At 38.8% G+C, this 25,409-nt stretch overlaps 1 protein-coding gene across 15 annotated transcripts in view; it reads right to left on the bottom strand.

Annotated features, from left to right (window-relative positions):
* The window catches only part of PTK2 (protein tyrosine kinase 2), a 337,628-nt gene that overhangs the window by 170,725 nt on the left and 141,494 nt on the right, over nt 1-25,409 (bottom strand). The gene's annotated exons all lie outside the window — the stretch shown is intronic.

The following is a 25,409-nucleotide window of genomic DNA, read 5'->3' on the forward strand; positions in this document are numbered from 1 at the left end:
CTGGTTTGAATCTATTCTATACCCCAGAAAAGCCATGTTCTTTTAATCCACTTGTGGGGGCAAACCTACTGTGGGGGGGATCTTTTGATTAGGTTGTTTCCAAGGAGAAGTGACCCTGCCCATTCAAGGTGGGTATTAATCCCCTTGCTGGAGTCCTTTATGAGGATAAAAGGCAGATACATTTTGGAGTGAGCAGAGAAAAGCTAAGAAATGTAATCCACAGTTTGCCCCTGGGAAAAGCTAAGAGAGAAGCTGAGACAAAAGCCCAGAGACATTTTGGAGAAAGCCACAGAAACCAGAAGCTAATCCTGGGAGAGGGCCATCAGATTCCGGCCATGTATCTTTCCATGTGACAGAGGAACCCCAAATACTATCGGCTTTTCTTCAGAGAAGATATCATCCTGCTGATGCCTTAACTGGGAGCATTTTCATGGCTTTAAAACTAAATCTGTGAACTAATAACCCCCCATTGTAAAAGCCAATCCATTTCTGATGTATTGCATTTTCACAGCTTCAGCAAACTGAAACTGTACTCTTTTGTGTCTTTCATTCAACATGTGCTTGAGAGATTCCTCCATATCTGATTTTTCCCCCATATAAATGGTTTAAATGTTTTAAGGACAGGATAGAGTTGCATTGTAACTGTTCATAGCTGAACACTGTTGCACTGGATGAATACACCACAATTAATTAACCAGGTCACTGTCGATGGCCATTTGCATTATTTCCACTTTTTGTCTATCAGGGAGAATAATGCTATAAACACTTTCTTTTATTTTTTTAATTAGAGAAGTTGTAGGTTTACAGAAAAATCAATTACAGAAAAACCATGCATAAAATACAGAGTGCTGTGAACACTGTTATACATTTCTTTTGGGCTATCCCCACGAGGACAGTCACGGGATCCTAGAATACATACCTTAGCTTTAGCAGCTGCTACCACACAATATGCCAAAGATACTGCACCAGCTTACACTCCTACCAGCAGCCTAGGGATGTTCTGCTCACTCAAAACCATTGTCTCCGCTTGGTATTTTCTAGCTTTTTTTCTTTTTTTTTTTTTTGAGTCACTCTGGTGGGAATGCTGTGATAGGACATGGTGGTTTCAATGGCATTTCCCAGATGACTAATGAAGCCGATCACTTTTTCATGTTTATTGGCCATTTTGAATATCTTCCTTTCTGAAGTGCCTGTTCAAGTTTTATTGGGCTGTCTGCCTTTTCTACCCGTAGTCCCATGGATTTGTTGGTATTCTTTACAGATTCTGGACACAAACCTCTGTTACATATAATAAATATCTTCTTCCACTCTATGACCTCCCTTTTCCTCTCTTAATGCTACCTTTTGAGGATGGAAAGTTCTTAATTTTTATGCAGTCCTAATTCTTCTTTTCCTTTTCAGTAAATTATTCTAGTGAAATAAAAAGAATCACTTCTTTTATTTGCTTGCCAAATGGTTATAACTATTTACATTTTTCCTAAAAGTTTTATTATTTGACCTTTAAGAAATGGCTCATAAGGCAAAAGGTACAAAGACACCAATACTATTCTTTTGGTTCATGTTAATAGTAAAAAACATGCCACATACACATACACAGGTGCTGGCGAGACTTCTAAATGTTCACCATATTAAAACAATTCTCAAACAACCAGGTACCATTTTATTTTTACTCTCAGGAAGAGTAGAATAACTACTGTAGATACTCCACAAGGGGCAATTACTTATAGAAGCAAAATCAATTTTATTCGCTTTGAATTTAGGACTTACCAGGCACGTAACTAAATATTTTATATGCACAATTTATCTTAATCAACACAATAAGGGAGCAGAACTGAAATTATTCACATTTTGCAGACTAGGAAAATGATGCTCAGCGAGAATAAGCAAGCAGTTCCAAGACAATAGATTCAGGTGGCAGGAGACTTGAGGTGTTACCGTCACTCCATCTTGGAGGAAAGGAAACCACAGTCTGGAGTTAAACAGCTGGTGGTCTGGCTTCATATCTGTTCTACACACGTCTATTTAAGCTGATGCTGATGTTGACGATGACGTCAACTAACATTTACTGTGTACGCAGGATAGGACAGAAATTGTGATGGGCGTTTTACACAGACGACTTCTCTCACCCACAACCCCATGAGAAATAGAAAACGTGCCAGCTCTGGATCAAAACTGCTGGTCCAATTCCTGGCTCCATCCCTTACTCACTGTCTGCCCTCACCTCGCTGTGCCTTGATTTCCTCATAGAGATGTTGTAAGAAACAAATAAGTTAGTAAACGACAAACACCTAGAATAGTCATTGGCACATAATAACAGGTAGTACAAGGCACTGTTCTATGGGGTGGAATATATCAGTGAATGAAAAAGCAAAGTGCTGGCCCTCAAAAAATTGACACTTTTGTGGTTGCTGCCAGACAACAAATACACAAATATATGTCAGGAGGTAGGAAACATTATGGAAACAAAGCAAGACAAGAGGAAGGACAAGTGATGAGCTTATTTTCTAAAGGGCAGTCAGGGGAGGTCACTTTGACATGGTGCTAGAGCCAAGACCTAAAGGAGACGAGGAAGGGAGCTGAGCAGTTATGTGTGGAGTTCTGTGAAGTGGAAGACAACATGGACAGGCCCTGAGGCTGGAGGATGCCTGGTGTGTTCAGGAGCATCAGCAAGGCAAATGCAACCCAGGCAGTGAGCCCAAAGGGAGTTCAGACAGATGGTGGGATCAGGAGGAGGCAGGGGCCATAGGCCCCTGCAAGCTCTGACTCCAGGGCTGCTTCTCAGCAGGAAAGAGGCACCTTGAGCAGGGCGGTGACACCATAAGCCTGGTGTTTTCAATGCTTGTCTGGCTGCACCACGGGAAAACAGGCAGAGGGGACCCGAGGAAGGAGCGGGGAGACTAGGGTACTGCAATTCTCTGGCTGAGAAATAACAAGCAGATTAATACATATCAGGGAATTATGTAATTTGCTCAAGGACCCAGAGCTCTTAAGAGAAAGGCAGGGGAGCATCCTGTCCAGGACGATCATCCGTGAAATGCTCTAAGGCGAATGAAATGAAGAGAAAGCCCCTGCAGCTTAAACAGAGAGCAGCTTGCACCGAGCTGTTTCCACGGAGGCAGGCCAGGCCTTTAGCTCAGGTTGAGGGCTGTAGGCACCCCTTCAATCCATTACAGGCTACCACATTTCTCTCCCACAACCCCACTGAAAATGTGCTAGTTCAACTGCAATCCAGTAAGGTCTACTCAGTCCTTAAACACCATGGCCCAACATCAACTTTCTACTGCCCCACCAGTGCCAACACCCGTACGCCCCTTCTCCTCATGACACTGCGTGCTCATCATTTTCCTTACACTTCTGTGATTATTCTCCGAGTCTGGCTGCATCCAGACCACATTTCCACTTCTCTGCTATATACCTCTCCATGGATTCCTGCTAAACAGCAGCCAAAACATAACAGATACAAAAAAATGCAATCACCTTTTTGTTCCTACATCCAACCCTAAACTTGAGGACAAGTTTCCTAAGCAATATATTCCTGTGAATGCCATTGCCATCAAGTGTCCTCCATCTTACCATCAACCTCCTGCACCATCAGACTCAAAAGCTGACTGCCAACTAAGAGTGGGGAGGACTAGGAAATGTTTTTGAGAAGCTGAGCTGAACTAAGAATCTGATAACCCTAATATAGAGATGGTTTAGTGACCCAGTTTGTGCTAGTGAAATCAACAAATGAACCTCTTCTGTCTTAAAATAGATTTCTAATTAACAAAGCTAGAATGGAGGATGGAAACAGAAAACCATTTAGCAAATATTACATGAATATTTGCTGCAGGAAAAGAATCATCAATGATGCTAAGATTAATGGGTGAAGGTATGATGAGAAACAGGATATCTGCAGAGTCTCAAAGCACCTCCCCAGAAGATAATTCTTAATTACAAAAGGGACAATAGTAACTTTATAGTGGAGAAACATGGCCACCATCACCTTAACCAAATGATCAAAGTTCAAAATCACCAGTAAAATATATCATATTGTCATCATGAACTTCCCAGTATGATGCAACTGGAAGGGTTCAACATATCTTGATCATAGTATTCTTGTCAAAAATGCATAATCTCAACATAATCATGAAAAAAATACAAGACAAACCCACACTGAGGAACACTGTACAAATAACAAGCCGGTATTCTTCAAAAGCATCAAGGTCATGAATGACAAAGCCAGACTAAGGAACTGCTCCAGATGGGAGATCTAAGGAGACAAGACAGTTACAGGCAATGTGGTGTGCAAGACTGGATCCCGGCCTAGAAAGGGTTAAGTGGGACAACTGCAAAATTTGAACAAAGTCTATAGATGAGTTAATACAATTCTATCAGTGTTAATTTCCTGGTTTTGATAACCGTACTGTTTATGTAAGATTTTAACATTTGGGGAAGCGGGGTGAAGGATATACAGGAATTCTGTGTGCTAATTTTGCAACTTTTGATACATATTGAAAATGAAAAGAAACTCCCACACTCCTAAGACTGACTGTTTTATAGCTTTGTTAACAAGTATCCATCAGAGCTAGTTTTAAACTAGCTTTTTTCAGTAAATACCATCTGTATAAGCCATAGACCCACTAGAAACTAATTTTAAACACATTTAATCAAATAATTGATTGACTGCCTTGGTGAACATGCACCTGTAGGGCAACCAATCAGGGACTGCTCCAAACTTTTCCAATTCAGCCAATAAGGAATGGACTAACTCCAAGGAACATGCTGTTAAATACCAACGAACCAAATACAGCCTCATCTGAGTAACCATGCTTCTACAATTGGTGCCAACCCATTCCCACCTCTGAAACTCTGCCAAATGGCAAACTCTGTGTTTCCAAGAATCTTGTATAATATCAGTAATGTATTCTGCTCAGGGAGACTGACTGATCAGCATAGCTGTCCCTTAAGAAAGCAGTAAATCTACTTTTTCTGATCCAGATAATGAGTGACTTGGACAATACATAAAACTAGGAAATGAATATGACAAGTCAGGATACTGGTTATCTCTGGAGGCAAAAACAGGGCATGCCATTGGGAATGGCACATCTCTAATTAAATGGGCTACAACTGACCAATTCAAAGACAGAAACAAAATATTGTCGACAAGAGGCATGTAAGAAAGAAAGAGAAGCACTATGAACTGGTACAGGAAGTACAAATTAAGATGATATTATTATGATCCTGAACTTACATGCACTTAACAATATAGCCTTAAAATTAGAAAGCGTCAGAAGACAGAACTGAGAAAAATAAGTAAATCAACAATTATAGTTGGAAACTTTGATAGTAACTTTTCAAGCAGACAAAATAAAAAATATACGCTTTCATATAACATAATAATATTGAGCAAATGCACATAAACACACACCCCTTTTATAGTAACAGAGACTACACATTCCTTTCAAAAAGAATCATCTCAAAATCCATAGAATCAATGTTATAAAAATGTTATTCTTCCTATAGTGCAAGAAAAAAAAATCAGTGATTTTTTTAAGCACACAGATCTGAAATCTAAACAATATACCCTTAAATAACCTCTCTTGATGGAGATATCTTCTGAGAAATTACAAAATATTGATCGCCAATAAAAATACCAGCTATCAAAATTTCTGGGGCACAGTCAAAGCAACACTTAATTCACAATTTACAGGTCAAACACATTTATCAGAAAACATGAAAGAAAGAAAACAAATGAGCTAAGTGTTCAACTTGGAAATAAATAAATAGAAATAAAAAAATATAAGATAAACTTCATAATAGTAACAAACTATAGAGTAAGAATTAACTTTAAAAATATGGCACAAAGCTTCTATGGAGAAAAGATGTTAGAATACACAAAAAAACAATGGACAGGGATGTTATCAGCAAAATTCAGACTATGAGAAACTTCCAGAACAAGCATCATAGCTTCTGCAACAACTGGAGAGCAATGGGGGGGGATCAGAGGTCCTTACATATTAGGAGAGACTTAAGAGACATTTCAGCTAATGTCTCTGGACCTAAAATACAAATTCAAATAATTAACCTCTAAAAGGTTTTTCAGTTATTTATTAAACAAGTAGAAATTTGAATACTGACATAAGAGTTTAGGGGATTAAGAATAAGTTTGGGAGATGTTAATAATTTGTTCAAATTTTTGGCGCCTTGGGACAAAAGTCCTTATATTTTAGAGCAGAGGTTCTCAATCAGGGGAGATTTAGCATCCACCCCACCACCCTGCCCCACCAGGGGGCATCTGGTAGTGACTGAGACATTTTTGGTTTTTACTACAGGGGAGGGGGTGATTAGCATCTAACGGGTAGGGGCCATCCAGTATACAGAACCGCTCCCTCAACAAAGAATTATCCAGCCCAAGATACCAATAGCTGAGCTGCATTACAGACATTATACTAAAATACTTATGGATGAAATGATATGAGGTTAGGAAGAAGGTAGGAAACAAAATGACCAGGAGCTGATAATTGTTGATACTGGGTGACAAGTACATGGGGGTTCATTATAACCATTCTGTCTACATTTGTATGTATCTGAAAATTTCAATAAAGTTAAAAACAAAAACTTACAGTAAAAAATATCAAAAGCACGCTATCAGGCTATGGACAGAGAACTTTAAAAATAGAAGGTAGAAATATTTTCATCAATTCATGATTTTGTAACCAAAACTGAATTATATGCATTGCTTGTAAAAATACCTGAAAACTGAGAAAGAAAATTTTCTAACATAATTGCTCAAAAGTAAAAAAGTTATTGTTACCTCTGAATCAGTGTAGCCAAAACTATTCAACCAAGATTTTTCCCAAGTGACACATAATCAATCACATTGTTCTAATTAATAACATTTTAATGAAAGTAATTTTATTTCTTTATCTAATACACTTTAAATTTCTAATTTATGCTTTATACCATACATTACACAATAGATGTACAGCGCATGAATAAACATACAAAACAAAAAGTTGATTCAACATAAGAGATAAATGTTTGTTGGATAAGCAATGTGTATAAATAAAATTAATAAGAAGATGAGAGACACAACATATTTGAAGATGGGAAGAGTTAACACTGCAAAAACTGCAAACATTTTTGTACATTATTCCATGAAATTCCAGTCATCTTCGGTATTTTTGAAGGGGAGGACCATAGAGAGTTAAAGATCCGTAGGCAACTAAGGATAACTAAGGATAACCGGGAAAGCCCTGATATTCCAGAACCACGGGAGCCAAGGGGACAGGGAGTGGAGGGGAGAGGAGAGGGAGGGAGGGAGGCGGGAGAGGAGGGACTGTGGAAGGGCCGCTGCAGGAGAAAGGACAGGGGAACTGTCTAATTCCGGATCCAATTAGTAGAAACCAGGGCTTTCTTTTTCATCTCCCTATATACACTGTCACGGCAACCTGAGAATGTGGCGATCACAGGTAGGGACAGCAGTGAAAAACCTAAGATTTCAAAAACTCTACAGGAAGGAACGCTACATCAGTAGTTTACAATGGAAAGGAACTTATTCATCTCTCTACTGTCAATGCCTGGTACAGAGCGCTATGCACATGTTTAATAAATCAGCATATCTGGAAGTCTCAAATATGTCACTTCCCAACTGTCACAGTGTATCTCTATTTATAGTGCCTTGTTGCTTTAAAAACTTAAGAACTCTTCTTGAGTCCAACATAACAATGAAACACTGCACTTCTCAAATTAAAGTATATGGCAGTATCAGTATTAATTTGCAGCCACAGCAAAAGTATACTGCATCTTCATGGAGGGGCGTTTTCACTTGAATATTTGGATTTGGGGCTGGGAAAATGTGAGTAGGGACCATCTTTCTAAGAACACAAGCAAGGCTTAATTATTAGACTCCAGAGACGGTTCTAGCTTTCTTTGGACAATTCAGGATACATAATGCTCCTTGGCTATTTCGAGTATAGATTGCCTATCTTTGGCAAAAGGAAAACTTCGGAGGAACAATTAGAGAAGCATCAATTTAAGAAGGCACCACTACTTCCCAGATTCTTAATAATATACTCAATTTGATGTATGTGGAATGCCATTTCAAGACAACACAGAAAATTGTAGCAAAACACAATCTAAAAAGTCTTGACCTGTCGTGATTCATTTTATTTTGTCATCTTTGAAAAAGGACACCTTGCCTCTTGAGTGGTGCTTGAGTGGTGCTTCAAGAGAAGCTCTTGAATGGTGGCAGCCAGGGGAGAACTAACAGGAGAATGTAAGTCTCATCTTGGTAACAACTGAAAGGATTTTCTTTTTCACTTGCCTTGAAAGGCAGGACCCCCAATCCTCTCTCTCATGCCAAGAAGGCTATCTCTTAGATCTGGTCCTCCAAGCCTGGAATTCAACATCTGAAAGTACCAAGTCTCTCCAAAAGCTCCTGCAGTCTAGTTATGCCTGATTAATCCAACACACAGGCAAAACAGACTGTTCAGGTAACCTAAAATTTAGTTGTCTAAATTAGGTAACTAAAAGTGTAAAACTGTAAATCAGTTTTGTGGATATCTCTCAGAGCTGCATGATGCATTTTGCTGCATCACAATCTATATAGGATATGGTCATCTAAAAGTTTTTGGCTGACTCAAGACCCTAACCATCGCTGACTACCTAGCTGGTGTCCCCCAGGGGCCCAGGAACAGGCAGGTTGCACATGCATACTGAAGGAGGGATTCTCAAACACCACTGTGAACCCCAAGGGGCAGCACAAGGTCCTTAGGGGTCTGTGGGGAGTGGGGGGAGCAGGGTGCCAGTCCTGCAGAGGGCCTGGGCTCACTCTCTCCCTCTGACCTAATTTATCACTCCTTTCTTATATTTTTATACGGTTTTATCCTACATGTGTTCCTAACAATATTCTTTTTAGTTTTTGTTGGTTTTTAATTTACTAAAAACTTATTATCAAGTACGTCACCATCTAGGAGTTACTTTTTTTCTAATTGAGGTAAAATTCACATAAAACACACATAACCATTTTAAAGTGGACAATCCAGTGGCATTACAGCATTGTGCCAGGACCTTGTCATACAACACCAGGCTGCTAAGATCCACCAATATGGCAGCCCATTCCCGTAGTTTATTCATTCCGACCTGTCTGAGTATTCCACAACTGACTTAACTGCTGTTGGTTATTTGGTTTGCTCAAGATTTTGTGGGGTTTTTGTTTGTTTTGTTTAATAAAAAATACTACTACAAACATTCTTGCATCTCTCTTATAAAGAAATACAAGATTCTGTCGAGCATATAACTTGAAGTAGAATTGCAGGGTTTTAGAGTATGTAATGACTCAATTTTCAGAAAAACGCTAAACTGTTTTTCCAAGTGGTCCCCAGGAGTGGACATAAGACCCTGTGGCTCCCAATCCTCTCTGGCCAGTGATGATGTCAGACAACTTACTTTTGTGCCAACCAAATGGTATAAGACAGAATCTTATTGTGGTCTAGATTTGCATTATTATGGTCATTAATGAAATTGACAATGTCCTCCTATGATTATGGAGCAAATTTGTTTTCTCTTTTATCCAGCTACCTTCATGTCTCTTGCCCTTTTTTTTTTCTTTTGTGGACTGACTACAATTTCGATGATAGGGAGAAATTCTTTATGTACTCTCAACACCATCTGTTTTTGGTTACATGAACTGCAAATCTCTCCTCCCAGTTTGCAACTTATTTTTTGTACCTTCTTTAATACAAAGTGTTTAATTTTATATTTGATCTTAGCCAAAAGGCTTAGAAGTGATTAAATTTAATTTTAATAGTCAGTTCTTTTCTGTTATTGTTAATACTTTCTTGATCTTCAGAAAACTTAACTACCCTAGGCTCAGATAGATATTCAATAATACTTTCCCCCAAATTTTTAAAACCCTCATAGGAATGGAAATTGATATCCAATTATTCTGACCATTCCCGGCACTTTCAGTTTAATATTATTATCTTTTCAGAATTAAATCCAGAACCACAATCACCCCTCATGAGTACACCTATGAACTGAGAGATGTCTGCTACTGAGACAAAAAAAATTATCAAATATTCTGTTACTTGTAGTTACACAACTAATATGGGAATAGAGAATAATAACTAAGTGTATGAAATCAATTCCACTCTGCCACCCAATTTAGGCTGTATGATCTCTTGGGAAGGTTAAGCCTCTCTAAACCACAGCTTTCCTATGACTAAAACACAAAAGGAGAGAATCTTCTAGATAAAACTATCACAATCCAAATTAATTGTGGTAAAAGATGTCAAGTAGGCCATGATTAAGATGGTGAAGTGAGACCCTTCAGGGCTCCTAGCCCCAATATGTTGAATAACCACAAGAACTGGCAGGAACATCTTTCGCAAAGCTCCAGAAAACATTTTTAAAAGCTTGCAGAAACAGGACCAGTGCTGAGCCACAAACAAAGGCTACCGAGAAGAGGGAAGGGAGGCTCTGGTGGTGCCCTGGCTGGCCCCTGCCCCTCTGCCCTCCCAGAGCTGGTCGATGGTCCTGGTTCCAGAGGGCAGCAAGTGGTGGTCCTGTAAGTACGAGGAACACGTATGCATGGCACAGTCTCACCCGTGGTGGCCCAAGGTACTAAAGCAGGATATTCGTAGGCTCTTCAACCCAGATCTTGCCCTGCGTGTAGAAGGCAGCTCCCAGAGCTCTCCTGCAGAACCCTGTCAGGAGAGCATCGAGTGGCTGCCTGGGGCAAGGGACTGCTGGCTGTAGGACTTACACTGCCCTGCTGGAGGCTCTTCCTAGGAAGAGGGGATGTTTGCATCTGCTTAAACGAGTGTGACAGGTGCGTGACCAAGACAAGAGCATATGCAGAAAGGATCAAAAGATCCAGGAAGCCCCTACACTTTAACCTTGACCTATTTGCTAAACTCACTTATGGATAAGCCCTGAAGGAGAGCACTGGCACAGGTTAATCTGCAAAGATTGGGAAAGGTGTTTTCTTTTTTCCCTTATTCTTTTGTTTGGTGTTAGCTCCTGGCATTCAAGAAAAGCTCTGTCATAACACCATCTGGATACAAGATTAAGGAACAGATGCTTTAGAGTCTAAATTCCAGCAATAACACATTAAAACAACAAAATGTCCAGGATTCAACAAAAGTTTACAAAACATACAAAGAAACGCGAAGTGATGGCCCAGGCAAAGGAAAAAATTGAAACATTAGAAACCATCAATGAGGAGGACAAGACCTGGCACATACCAGGCAAAGACTTTTTAAAAATGGTCCTGAATACGCTCAAAGAGCTAAAGGAGAGGGGCAGGGCAAGATGGCGGACTGGTGAGCTGTATGTTTTAGTTACTCCTCCAGGAAAGTAGGTAGAAAGCCAGGAACTGCGTGGACTGGACACCCCAGAGCAATCTGACTTTGGGCATACTTCATACAACACTCAGGAAAATGTGGAACTGCTGAGATCAGAGAAATCTGTAAGTTTTTGCGGCCAGGGGACCCGCGCCCCTCCCTGCCAGGCTCAGTCCCGTGGGAGGAGGGGCTGTCAGCTCCGGGAAGGAGAAGGGAGAACTGCAGTGGCAGCCCTTATCGGAAACTCATTCTACTGATCCAAACTCCAACCATAGATAGACTGAGACCAGACACCAGAGAATCTGAGAGCAGCCAGCCCAGCAGAGAGGAGACAGGCATAGAAAAAAACAGCACGAAAAACTCCAAAATAAAAGCGGAGGATTTTTGGAGTTCTGGTGAACATAGAAAGGGGAAGGGCAGAGCTCAGGCCCTCAGGCTCATATGCAAATCCCGAAGAACAGCTGATCTCTCTGCCCTGTGGACCTTTCCTTAATGGCCCTAATTGCTTTGTCTCTTAGCATTTCAATAACCCATTAGATCTGTGAGGAGGGCCCCCACCTTTTTTTTTTTTTAATCCTTTTTTCTTTTTCTAAAACAATTACTATAAGAAGCCCAATACAGAAAGCTTCAAAGACTTGCAATTTGGGCAGGTCAAGACAAGAGCAGAACTAAGAGAACTCTGAGATAAAAGGCAATAATCCAGTGGCTGAGAAATTTCACTAAACACCACAACTTCCCAAGAAAAGGGGGGTGTCCGCTCACAGCCATCATCCTGGTGGACAGGAAACACTCCTGCCCATCGCCAGCCCCATAGCCCAGAGCTGCCCCAGACAACCCAGTGTGACGGAAGTGCTTCAAATAACAGGCACACTCCACAAAACTGGGCGTGGACATTAGCCTTCCCTGCAACCTCAGCTGACTGTCCCAGAGTTGGGAACGTGGAGCAGTGTGAATTAACAAAGCCCCATTCAGTCATCATTTCAGCAGACTGGGAGCCTCCCTACACAGCCCAGAGGCCCAGAACCGCCCTGGGGGGATGGCACTCACCTGTGACATAGCACAGTCATCCCTCAACAGAGGAACAGGGGGTGCACGGCCTGGAAGAGGGACCCACTTGCAAGTCTCAGGAGCCATACACCAATACCAAGGACTTGTGGGTCAGTGGCAGAGACAAACTGTGGCAGGACTGAACTGAAGGATTAGACTATTGCAGCAGCTTTAAAACTCCAGGATCACCAGGGAGATATGATTGTTAGAGCCACCCCCACTCCCTGACTGCTCAGAAACACGCCCCATATACAGGGCAGGCAACACCAACTACACATGCAAGCTTGGTACACCAATTGGACCCCACAAGACTCACTCCCCCACTCACCAAAAAGGCTAAGCAGGGGAGAACTGGCTTGTGGAGAATAGGTGGCTGGTGGACGCCACCTGCTGGTTAGTTAGAGAAAGTGTACTCCACGAAGCTGTAGATCTGATAAATTAGAGATAAGGACTTCAATTTGTCTACACATCCTAAAAGAACCCTATCAAGTTCAGCAAATGCCAAGAGGCCAAAAACAACAGAAACTTGTAAAGCATATGAAAAAACCAGACGATATAGATAACCCAAGCCCAAGCACCCAAATCAAAAGATCAGAGGAGACACAGCACCTAGAGCAGCTACTCAAAGAACTAAAGATGAACAATGAGACCATAGTACAGAATACAAAGGATATCAAGAAGACCCTAGAAGAGCATAAAGAAGACGTTGCAAGACTAAATAAAAAAAATAGATGATCTTATGGAAATTAAAGAAACTGTTGACCAAATTAAAAAGATTCTGGACACTCATAGTACAAGACTAGAGGAAGTTGAACAACGAATCAGTGACCTGGAAGATGACAGAATGGAAAATGAAAGCATAAAAGAAAGAATGGGGAAAAAAATTGAAAAAATCGAAACGGACCTCAGGGATATGATAGATAATATAAAACGTCCTAATATAAGACTCATTGGTGTTCCAGAAGGGGAAGAAAAGGGTAAAGGTCTAGGAAGAGTATTCAAAGAAATTGTTGGGAAAAACTTCCCAAATCTTCTAAATAACATAAATACACAAATCATAAATGCTCAGCAAACTCCAAATAGAATAAATCCAAATAAACCCACTCCGAGACATATTTTGATCACACTGTCAAACACGGAAGAGAAGGAGCAAGTTCTGAAAGCAGCAAGAGAAAAGCAATTCACCACATACAAAGAAAACAGCGTAAGACAAGGTAGTGACTACTCAGCAGCCACCATGGAGGCGAGAAGGCAGTGGCATGATATATTTAAAATTCTGAGTGAGAAAAATTTCCAACCAAGAATACTTTATCCAGCAAACCTCTCCTTCAAATTTGAGGGAGAGCTTCAATTTTTCACAGACAAACAAATGCTGAGAGAATTTGCTAACAAGAGACCTGCCCTACTGGAGATACTAAAGAGAGCCCTACAGACAGAGAAACAAAGAAAGGACAGAGAGACTTGGAGAAAGGTTCAGTACTAAAGAGATTCAGTATGGGTACAATAAAGGATATTAACAGAGAGAGGGGAAAAATATATATGACAAACATAAACCAAAGGATAAGATGGCTGATTCAAGAAATGCCTTCACGGTTATAACGTTGAATGTAAATGGATTAAACTCCCCAATTAAAAGATATAGATTCGCAGAATGGATCAAAAAAAATGAACCATCAATATGTTGCATACAAGAGACTCAGACACACGGACACAAAGAAATTGAAAGTGAAAGGATGGAAAAAAATATTTCATGCAAGCTACAGCCAAAAGAAAGCAGGTGTAGCAATATTAATCTCAGATAAAATAGACTTCAAATGCAGGGATGTTTTGAGAGATGAAGAAGGCCACTACATACTAATAAAAGGGGTAATTCAACAAGAAGAAATAACAATCATAAATGTCTATGCACCCAATCAAGGTGCCACAAAATACATGAGAGAAACACTGGCAAAACTAAAGGAAGCAATTGATGTTTCCACAATAATTGTGGGAGACTTCAACACATCACTCTCTCCTATAGATAGATCAACGAGACAGAAGACCAATAAGGAAACTGAAAACCTAAACAATCTGATAAATGAATTAGATTTAACAGACATATACAGAACATTACATCCCAAATCACCAGGATACACATACTTTTCTAGTGCTCACGGAACTTTCTGCAGAACAGATCATATGCTGGGACATAAAACAAGCCTCAGTGAATTTAAAAAGATTGAAATTATTCAAAGCACATTCTCTGACCACAATGGAATACAATTAGAAGTCAATAACCATCAGAGACTTAGAAAATTCACAAATACCTGGAGGTTAAACAACACACTCCTAAACAATCAGTGGGTTAAAGAAGAAACAGCAAGAGAAACTGCTAAATATATAGAGATGAATGAAAATGAGAACACAACATACGAAAACCTATGGGATGCAGCAACAGCAGTGCTGAGGAGGAAATTTATAGCACTAAACGCATATATTAAAAAGGAAGAAAGAGCCAAAATCAAAGAACTAATGGATCAACTGAAGAAGCTAGAAAACGAACAGCAAACCAATCCTAAACCAAGTAGAAGAAAAGAAATAACAAGGATTAAAGCAGAAATAAATGACATAGAGAACAAAAAAACAATAGAGAGGATAAATATCATCAAAAGTTGGTTCTTTGAGAAGCTCAACAAGATTGACAAGCCCCTAGCTAGACTGACAAAATCAAAAAGAGAGAAGACCCATATAAACAAAATAATGAATGAAAAAGGTGACATAACTGCAGATCCTGAAGAAATTTAAAAAATTATTGTTGGGGACGCTTGCACCTTCAGCGATGACGGAAGCACAACATGGCTGCTAGAGCTAAGAATAACCTTGAATAGCGTCAGCCTTCTTTACGGAAGTAGTAGTTCGCGCCAAGAGTTCGCGCCTAAACAAGTAGCCGCCCATCTACCATCCACCCCAGCAACAGCCGCCACCAATCCCAGACCGCCACCTGTCCCTATTAGCCACCCCCTCTCCCTCCAGGGCATATATACCCTGCCTTTTCAATAAAGCTTTGCAGCTTGATCAGGACACTTGTCTTGCTGTCATTCTTCGTGTCTCTTGTCCCATACCATTCCTCCCTTACAGGTATCAGAGCCTCCGTTGATCGTCCCGCGGGCCGGAACAAATTATAAGAGGATACTATGAACAACTGTATGGCAACAAACTGGACAATGTAGAGGAAATGGACAATTTCCTGGAAACATATGAACAACCTAGACTGACCAGAGAAGAAATAGAAGACCTCAATCAACCCATCACAAGCAAAGAGATCCAATCAGTCATCAAAAATCTTCCCACAAATAAATGCCCAGGGCCAGATGGCTTCACAGGGGAATTCTACCAAACTTTCCAGAAAGAACTGACACCAATCTTACTCAAACTCTTTCAAAACATTGAAGAAAATGGAACACTACCTAACTCATTTTATGAAGCTAACATCAATCTAATACCAAAACCAGGCAAAGACGCTACAAAAAAGGAAAACTACCGGCCAATCTCCCTAATGAATATAGATGCAAAAATCCTCAACAAAATACTTGCAAATCGAATCCAAAGACACATTAAAAAAATCATACACCATGACCAAGTGGGGTTCATTCCAGGCATGCAAGGATGGTTCAACATAAGAAAAACAATCAATGTATTACAACACATTAAAAATTCAAAAGGGAAAAATCAAATGATCATCTCAATAGATGCTGAAAAAGCATTTGACAAAATCCAACATCCCTTTTTGATAAAAACACTTCAAAAGATAGGAATTGAAGGAAACTTCCTCAATATGATAAAGAGCATATATGAAAAACCCACAGCCAGCATAGTACTCAATGGTGAGAGACTGAAAGCCTTCCCTCCAAGATCAGGAACAAGACAAGGATGTCCGCTGTCACCACTGTTATTCAACATTGTGCTGGAAGTGCTAGCCAGGGCAATCCGGCAAGACAAAGAAATAAAAGGCATCTAAATTGGAAAAGAAGAAGTAAAACTGTCATTGTTTGTAGATGATATGATCTTATATCTGGAAAACCCTGAGAAATCGACGATACAGCTACTAGAGCTAATAAACAAATTCAGCAAAATAGCGGGATACAAGATTAATGCACATAAGTCAGTAATGTTTCTATATGCTAGAAATGAACAAACTGAAGAGACACTCAAGAAAAAGATACCATTTCCAATAGCAACTAAAAAAATCAAGCACCTAGGAATAAACTTAACCAAAGATGCAAAAGACCTATATAAAGAAAACTACGTAACTCTACTAAAAGAAATAGAAGTGGACCTTAAAAGATGGAAAAATATTCCATGTTCATGGATAGGAAGGCTAAATGTCATTCAGATGTCAATTCTACCCAAACTCATCTACAGATTCAATGTAATCCCAATCAAAATTCCAACAACCTACTTTGCAGACTTGGAAAAGCTAGTTATCAAATTTATTTGGAAAGGGAAGATGCCTCGAATTGCTAAAGACACTCTAAAAAAGAAAAACGAAGTCGGAGGACTTACACTCCCTGACTTTGAAGCTTATTATAAAGCCACAGTTGTCAAAACAGCATGGTACTGGCACAAAGATAGACATACAGATCAATGGAATCGAATTCAGAATTCAGAGATAGACCCTCAGATCTATGGCCGACTGATCTTTGATAAGGCCCCCAAAGTCACTGAACTGAGTCATAATGGTCTATTCAACAAATGGGGCTGGGAGAGTTGGATATCCATATCCAAAAGAATGAAAGAGGACCCCTACACCTCACCCCCTACACAAAAATTAACTCAAAATGGACGAAAGATCTCAATATAAAAGAAAGTACCATAAAACTCCTAGAAGATAATGTAGGAAAACATCTTCAAGACCTTGTATTAGGCGGCCACTTCCTAGACTTACACCCAAAGCACAAGCAACAAAAGAAAAAATAGATAAATGGGAACTCCTCAAGCTTAGAAGTTTCTGCACCTCAAAGGAAATTTCTCAAAAAGGTAAAGAGGCAGCCAACTCAATGGGAAAAAATTTTTGGAAACCATGTATCTGACCAAAGACTGATATCTTGCATATATAAAGAAATCCTACAACTCAATGACAATAGTACAGACGGCCCAAGTATAAAATGGGCAAAAGATATGAAAAGACAGTTCTCTGAAGAGGAAATACAAATGGCCAAGAAACACATGAAAAAATGTTCAGCTTCACTAGCTATTAGAGAGATGCAAATTAAGACCACAATGAGATACCATCTAACACCTATTAGAGTGGCTGCCATTAAACAAACAGGAAACTACAAATGCTGGAGGGGATGTGGAGAAATTGGAACTCTTATTCATTGTTGGTGGGACTGTATAATGGTTCAGCCACTCTGGAAGTCAGTCTGGCAGTTCCTTAGAAAACTAGAAATAGAGTTACCATTCGATCCAGCGATTGCACTTCTCAGTATATACCCGGAAGGTCGGAAAGCAGTGACACGAACAGATATCTGCATGCCAATGTTCACAGCAGCATTATTCACAATTGCCAAGAGATGGAAACAACCCAAATGTCCTTCAACAGATGAGTGGATAAATAAAATGTGGTACATACACACGATGGAATACTACACAGCAGTAAGGGACAACCTCGTGAAACATATGACAACATGGATGAACCTTGAAGACATAATGCTGAGTGAAATAAGCCAGGCACAGAGAGAGAAATATTATATGCTACCACTAATGTGAACTTTGAAAAATGTAAAACGAATGGTTTATAATGTAGAATGTAGGGGAACTAGCAATAGAGAGCAATTAAGGAAGGGGGAATAGTAATCCAAGAAGAACAGATATGCTATTTAACGTTCTGGGGATGCCCAGGAATGACTATGGTCTGTTAATTTCTGATGGATATAGTAGGAACAAGTTCACAGAAATGTTGCTATATTAGGTAACTTTCTTGGGGTAAAGTAGGAACAGGTTGGAAGTAAAGCAGTTATCTTAGGTTAGTTGTCTTTTTCTTACTCCCTTGTTATGGTCTCTTTGAAATGTTCTTTTATTGTATGTTTTTCTTTCTTTTTTTTTTTTAATTTTTTTTTCCATACAGTTGATTTAAAAAGGAAAAAAAGGTATAAAAAAAAAAAAAAAAAAAAAAGGAAAAAAATATGTAGTGCCCCCTTGAGGAGCCTGTGGAGAATCCAGGGGTACTGGCCTACCCCACCTCAATGGTTGCTAACATGACCACAGACATAGGGAACTGGTGGTTTGATGGGTTGAGCCATCTACCGTAGGTTTTACCCTTGGGAAGAAGGTTGCTGCAAAGGAGAGGCTAGGCCTCCCTATAATTGTGCCTAAGAGCCTCCTCCCGAATGCCTCTTTGTTGGTCAGATGTGGCCCTCTCTCTCTAGCTAAGCCAACTTGAAAGGTGAAATCACTGCCCTGCCCCCCTACGTGGGATCAGACACCCAGGGGAGTGAATCTCCCTGGCAACGTGGAATGTGACTCCCGGGGAGGAATGTAGACCCGGCATCGTGGGATGGAGAATATCTTCTTGACCAAAAGGGGGATGTGAAAGGAAATTAAATAAGCTTCAGTGGCAGAGAGATTCCAAAAGGAGCCGAGAGATCACTCTGGTGGGCACTCTTACGCACAATTTAGACAACCCTTTTTAGGTTCTAAAGAATTGGGGTAGCTGGTGGTGGATACCTGAAACTATCAAACTACAACCCAGAACCCATGAATCTCGAAGACAATTGTATAAAAATGTAGCTTATGAGGGGTGACAATGGGATTGGGAAAACCATAAGGACCACACTCCCCTTTGTCTAGTTTATGGTTGGATGAGTAGAAAAATAGGGGAAGGAAACAAATAAACAAACAGACAAAGGTACCCAGTGTTCTTTTTTACTTCAATTGCTCTTTTTCACTTTAATTATTATTCTTATTATTTTTGTGTGTGTGCTAATGAAGGTGTCAGGGATTGATTTAAGTGATGAATGTACAAGTACGTAATGGTACTGTGAACAATCGAATGTACGATTTGTTTTGTATGACTGCGTGGTATGTGAATATATCTCAATAAAATGAAGATTAAAAAAAATCAAAAAAAAAAAAAAGAGCTAAAGGAAAACATGGTCAAAGAACCTAAAGGAAAACAGGAAAATGACAGATGAACAACAACAAAAAAAAGAATAACACTAGAAAGAAGGAAATTATGAAAAGGAAGCAGAGAGCTAAAGACCACAGAAACTGAAATTTAAAAATTCCTTAGGTGGGCTCAACAGCAGACTGGACCAGGCAGAAGAATCAGTGGACCTGAAGATAAAACAATTGAAATCATTCAGTCTGAGAAGCAGAAAGAAGAATGAAGAGAAGTGAACAGAACCCAAGGAACCTGTGTGTGTCATCAAGCGTATCAATATGTGCGCTGTGGGAGTCCCAGAAGGAAGCGGGGGGGGGGGGGGACGAGAGGATATGGGGGAAAAAGGAAATCATGGCTGAAAATTCCTGAAATTCAATGAAAGATAAGAATATATATACCCAAAATGCTCAACTAACACCAAACAGGATAATCCCAAATAGACCAATGCCATGGCAAAATATAATTAAAATAGCTGAATGCCAAAGATAAAGAGTAAATTTTGAAAACTGCAAAGGGAAGCCAGGTGTCACATACAAGGGAAGCTCAATAAGACTAAACATTGATTTCTCACCGGACACCTCAAGGGGGAAAATAGCAGTGGGAAGACATATTTAAAGTGCCGAAAACAAAACATTACCAAACAAGAATTCCGTATCTAGCAAAACTGTCTTTCAAAAACAAGGGAGAGATTAAGACATTCAGATAAATAAAAGCTGGGAGATTTCATCACTACTAGCCAGCCCTACAAGAGATGCTCGAGTGTTTTACAGATTGAAAGGAGAAGACAATAGACAAAAGATCGAAGCCGCATGAAGAAATGAAGATCTCCAGTGAAGGTAATGACAAGGGTAAATATAAAAGCCAATACCAGTGTATTTCTGGTTTGTAACTTCACTTTTTACTTTCTATAGGATTTAAAGGGTAAACGCATAAAATGTAATAATAAGTCAGTGGTTTTGATTCCATAATGTATAAACATGTAATTTGTAACAGACACAAAGGTAGAGGAACGGAAGGATACAGGAACATAGGTTGTATATAAAGCTAAGTTGGTATCAAAGCAAATGAGATTGTTAACAGATTTAGGACGTTAAATTTAAGCCCCATGGTACTACAAAGAAAATATCAGAGAGCGTGCAAGCTCACAGAGACAGCAATTAGAGTCCAGGTTGCCAGGGGCAGTAGGCAGGGGCAATAGGGAGTTCATGCACAATGGGTGCAGGGTTCTGTTTGGGGAGATGGGACAGTTTCAGTGATGGAGGTGGTGAGGGCACCGCAACACAGTGAATGTGATGGATCCCACTGAATGGTGTGCTTGGGAGGAGTTGAGATGGGAAAGCTTGTATTGAATATATGTTCCCATAAAAGAAGAAAGAATGAAGGAAAGAAAGAAAGAGGGGAGGGGTGGGGAATAAGGGAAAGAAGAGATGGAGGGAAGAAAGGAAAAAGAAGAGAAATGGCAAATGTGGCAAAATGTTAAAAATGGACGAGGTACCTGGGAGATAGGGATATGCTGAAGTTCTCTCTGTATGGGGTTTGTATTATTTTTTTTAACTGTCTTGTAAGCTTGGAAGTATTTCAAAATTAAAAATTAAAAAAAAAAAAAGACACCTGATAATGCACAAACCAACATGTGTCAATATGATAATAATATAATTAATATAAACTAATACTGCTAGGTTCCTAGTTGAATATAAGCCTCTACATCATTATATTATTTTCCTTCTGGGTTTTCCTTTTTAACAATTATATTATCGATACATTCACTTATTCAGTTCTCATGCAACAAATTTTTATTGGATGCCGACTATGTACCAGTATGACTAGCTACCAGGAACTCTGAGGTGAATAAGACAGAGTGGCTGAGGGAGAAAAAGGATATAAAAAACAGTATTTGCAGTATTTATAAATACAACGTGAGTCTGATTAGTGCTATAAAAAATTGTGCAGAACCATGAATTTGCAGGTGGGGAATGGGCTCTTCAGACAGAATGGCCAGAAGGCCATGGGGAAGCAGTGCCCATTGAGCACCTGCCTGAAAGGAAGTGAGGTCCAAGCCATGCTTGGACACAGCAAAAGAATACTCAGCGGTGACACCACACTCACAGGCCCCGACTGAGCAGTTAGCTTGGCTTGTTCCACAACCTGTAAGAAAACCAGTATGGCTGGAGAAGACAGCTCAGGGCAGCAAGAGAGGTGAGATAAGGAAGCCTAAGTTAAGATGGAGCACTTACATACTCTTGAACAAATAAGAAAGTTAGCAATAAAGAAGAAATCACCAAATTAGATTCTAACCGAGTATTTATGAAAATAACCCCGGTATACATTAAAGACTTAAATGGAAAACTGAAATGTCAAAGGGACCAACATAGCTTGAGTGGAGGAAGGGGAGGGACAGCTCAAGGAGATGAGAACTGCAACATGGTCAAATTTTGGAGTTTGCGCTGGATGTGGTGAGAAGGTTTCTTCCCAAAAGCTTATGTGTTAAAAGACCTATCAGCACATTCTGTCAGCTCCAACTGAAAAACTATACCCTGTGCACCTGCTCTCACTACTACTGTTACTCCCCTGGTCCCCATCTTTTACGATTTTGCTCGGGTTACTGTGGTAACTTGTTTATTGGTTTCCCTGTGTACATCCAATTCCACGTGTAAAGCCATTGCCAAAGACAGTTCTAGGGAGAGTACAAGAAAAAGAAAAGAGGCCACTGGAGCATCCCAAAATTGAACAGCTAAGCAGAAGACCAGAGAAGCAGGAAGAAAACCAGAAGAGTCTGGTATCCAGTAAGTGAAGTGAATCAGGTATATAAGATAGGGTCAAATACCGTAGACACACAGAGCAAGAGGGTGAAGAGTCCATTGTAGGTTTAGGATAGAAAAATAATAAAAACAAAGTCAAGCCAGACCATTGTCAAGCTGGGTGTTTTACTATGAATCATAAATTATTTAGGAGTGTGCTTTTTAATTGATAAATATTAACAAATATTGCCTATTTGTTACATGCAAAATCCTATATTTCAACATTAGAAAGAATTGTGAAATGCGTAATTCAAATCACTTACTTAATACTATTTATGTTCTTCCTTTTACAATAATTAGGAAGGGTATGTTTTATTTTTTATTAATATTTTTGCTTTATAAAATTTGGGGAAAGTCTTTAGGAATTTATGAGTTTATGAGTTATATTTATTTCTATATTTATTAAATTCCCAGTGGACTGAATCTTTCATTATGAAGTAACCCTTTATATCCCTAATAGCACTTTTTTGCCTTAAAAATCTTTTTCAGAGGATATTCACAGCATATATACCAATACCAACCTTATGTTTTTCCTAGTAGTTATACGCCTGGTAAAAACTTTGTTCCTCCTTATTTATGTAAGAGTTTTTCAAACTGAAAATCAGGACCCAATAGTGTGTTGTGAACTTATTTTATAATAATCATAAATTTTTATAATAATCTCTTTAACTGTGAAGTTTAGCCCATTTACATTTATTATTAGTTGATTTATTTCTAAAATCTCATTTGTACTTCCAATTTATCCCATTTTCCCATACTTCCTTTTTGTCCATCCTTGCCTTCTTTTTGACTATTTCTCTAATATCTATTTACCCACCCACTATTTTTAAGGTATAAAATCTATTTCTAATGTTTTAGCAGTTACTTTAATATATAATTTTAAGACTTAGATGACCACCTCTCTTCTAACACACATGCTATTATCCAGTATTTCAGTTCTACATTTTTAATATAAACAGTTATTATTTTTGAAGAACCAATGCTTATGTAGATTTACCCTCTCCCCTATTTTTTGCTAAAATTCCATTTTGCATCCCAACCCTTCCTTCAGAGATCTTTTTTTTTTTTCTCCTAAGGTATATTTGTCAGCCTTCCTTTGGTAATAAACCCTATAAGGAAAACATTTCTGTCTCACCCTATTATTGAAGGATAATTTAACTAGTTAAACAAATACAAGTCGTGAGTTACTTTATTTCCTCACCATTTTGAACCTATTATCCACTATTTTCTTGGCATCTATCACCACTGTTGAGAAGTTTTAATTTCTCTCTGTTTGCTTTACCATTCTTTTTCTATGGTACAATGTTCTTTTACTACCATCTGCCTAAGTGTGGATTTAGTTTTATTAACCCTGTTTGGAATTTGATGAATGAAGTCATTCATTAATTCTAGAAAATTCTCAGCCACTGTCTATTCAGATATTTCCTCTTCCTAATTCTTTCTATTCTCTCCTTCTAGAACTTCTATTAGAAGTAGGTTGGAAGTTCTCATTCTTAGATTACATCATCTTGCTTTCATATTTTCCATCTTTTCATCTCTATGTTGCTTTGGCAACTTTCTCAGATCCATCTTCCTGTTTACTAATTTTTCAGGTATGTCTAAGATTTTATCCATTTACTGATTTCTAGAACTTCTATTTGGTCATTTTATAAATCTGCTTGGTTATTTTTGATCGTTTCCTGTTTCATACTTATACTTTTGGAGTTCTCTCTTTTAAAACATATACAGCAACTAGTATTGCACCTCATACTCATGAAAATATCATTCACACCTGAATTGTATCTCTGATCACTTTTTTTCTTTTATCCATGCAACTTTCAGAGATCTCATAAACCAAATTAAATTCACAGGAGTTTCTAAAACTACATTATTCCTTTTGAGATAAGCATGCTGATTCTAGAAACCTGTACTATAGAGTCACAGTTAGATTCGAATCAAAGCTGTGTCACAAACTACCTATGCGACTGCAACTTATTCAATTTCTTTGATCCTCTGTAAAATCAAAGATAATATCTACCCACTACGGTGTTGGGAGAATTAAAATGGAATATACATTTTGGTGTCTCTTATAAATAACATAGTGCTGGAATAGTGCCTGGATCCTAGCAACAACTCAACCGTCAGCTGGTACTATTGTCATCGTCATCATCATCACCAGTTAGCAGCAGCATCTTCCTCACGCTTCATTCCAGCAGGGTTGGCCTATGACAGGCTCTATCTAACTCTGCTTAAATTTTTCTTACTTTTGAAGATTCAGACTCCATTAAATAAATCAGTGCCTACTCAACTTTACTTGAGATAAGGTAAAATGAATTAGCTTAAAAGGACAAAATCAAAGCTCCTGAATTGGAGACTGAGATTCAACAAGCATTTTACGGAACACTTACTATAGGCAAAGCACTGTGTTAAGAATGTCATTGGATGAGGTTAATTCTGAAATGTCTATATAAATTAAAAAGATGAACTGTGGTAAAGAAAAATAGCTACAGGCATTTTTAACTAACCTTTAGAATATCGTTAAATAGTTTCATAACATTTACTTTCTTAAGTCACCAAATAGTTGTGGTTCACATCTTTTCTAGCCGTTGACATAAATCAACCTAACTACATTCTTAAAGACCATCTATTGGCCATTTGATAAATGTGCAAATACAACTATATTTCTTTGTTCTTTGTTAAAATCTGTGACTGGGATAAGATTTTATTCAGCTAAAGATTTAGTCACCTAAACACATTTATTTTTCTATTAAAATTACTAATTAACTTGGATCTTCGGACTGAAAGTTATTGACAATTTGAATGGTCTCTTCAATATATAATCATCTTTATTTCTGGAGCTTTTTCTATAAAAATAAGGATCCCTGTAGAGGAAGCCCATTTTTATAAGTTGTACTACTCTGATCAGTAAGTATTTTAGATGTATGATTCCCTACTAACATCCTCGTTTCTCTACTAGTTTAAAAAAAAAAAAAAAAAAAGATTAGGACAGAACCAGAGAAAGGACAATAATTGGGAATTCTGTGAATTTGCCTTGAAATAATTTCAGTTTCATTAATGCAAGTATATGAGTCACTAAGCAATCACATCCTAATT

This window comes from Choloepus didactylus, chromosome 14, assembly GCF_015220235.1.
Source record: "Choloepus didactylus isolate mChoDid1 chromosome 14, mChoDid1.pri, whole genome shotgun sequence".
NCBI lineage: Eukaryota > Metazoa > Chordata > Mammalia > Pilosa > Megalonychidae > Choloepus > Choloepus didactylus.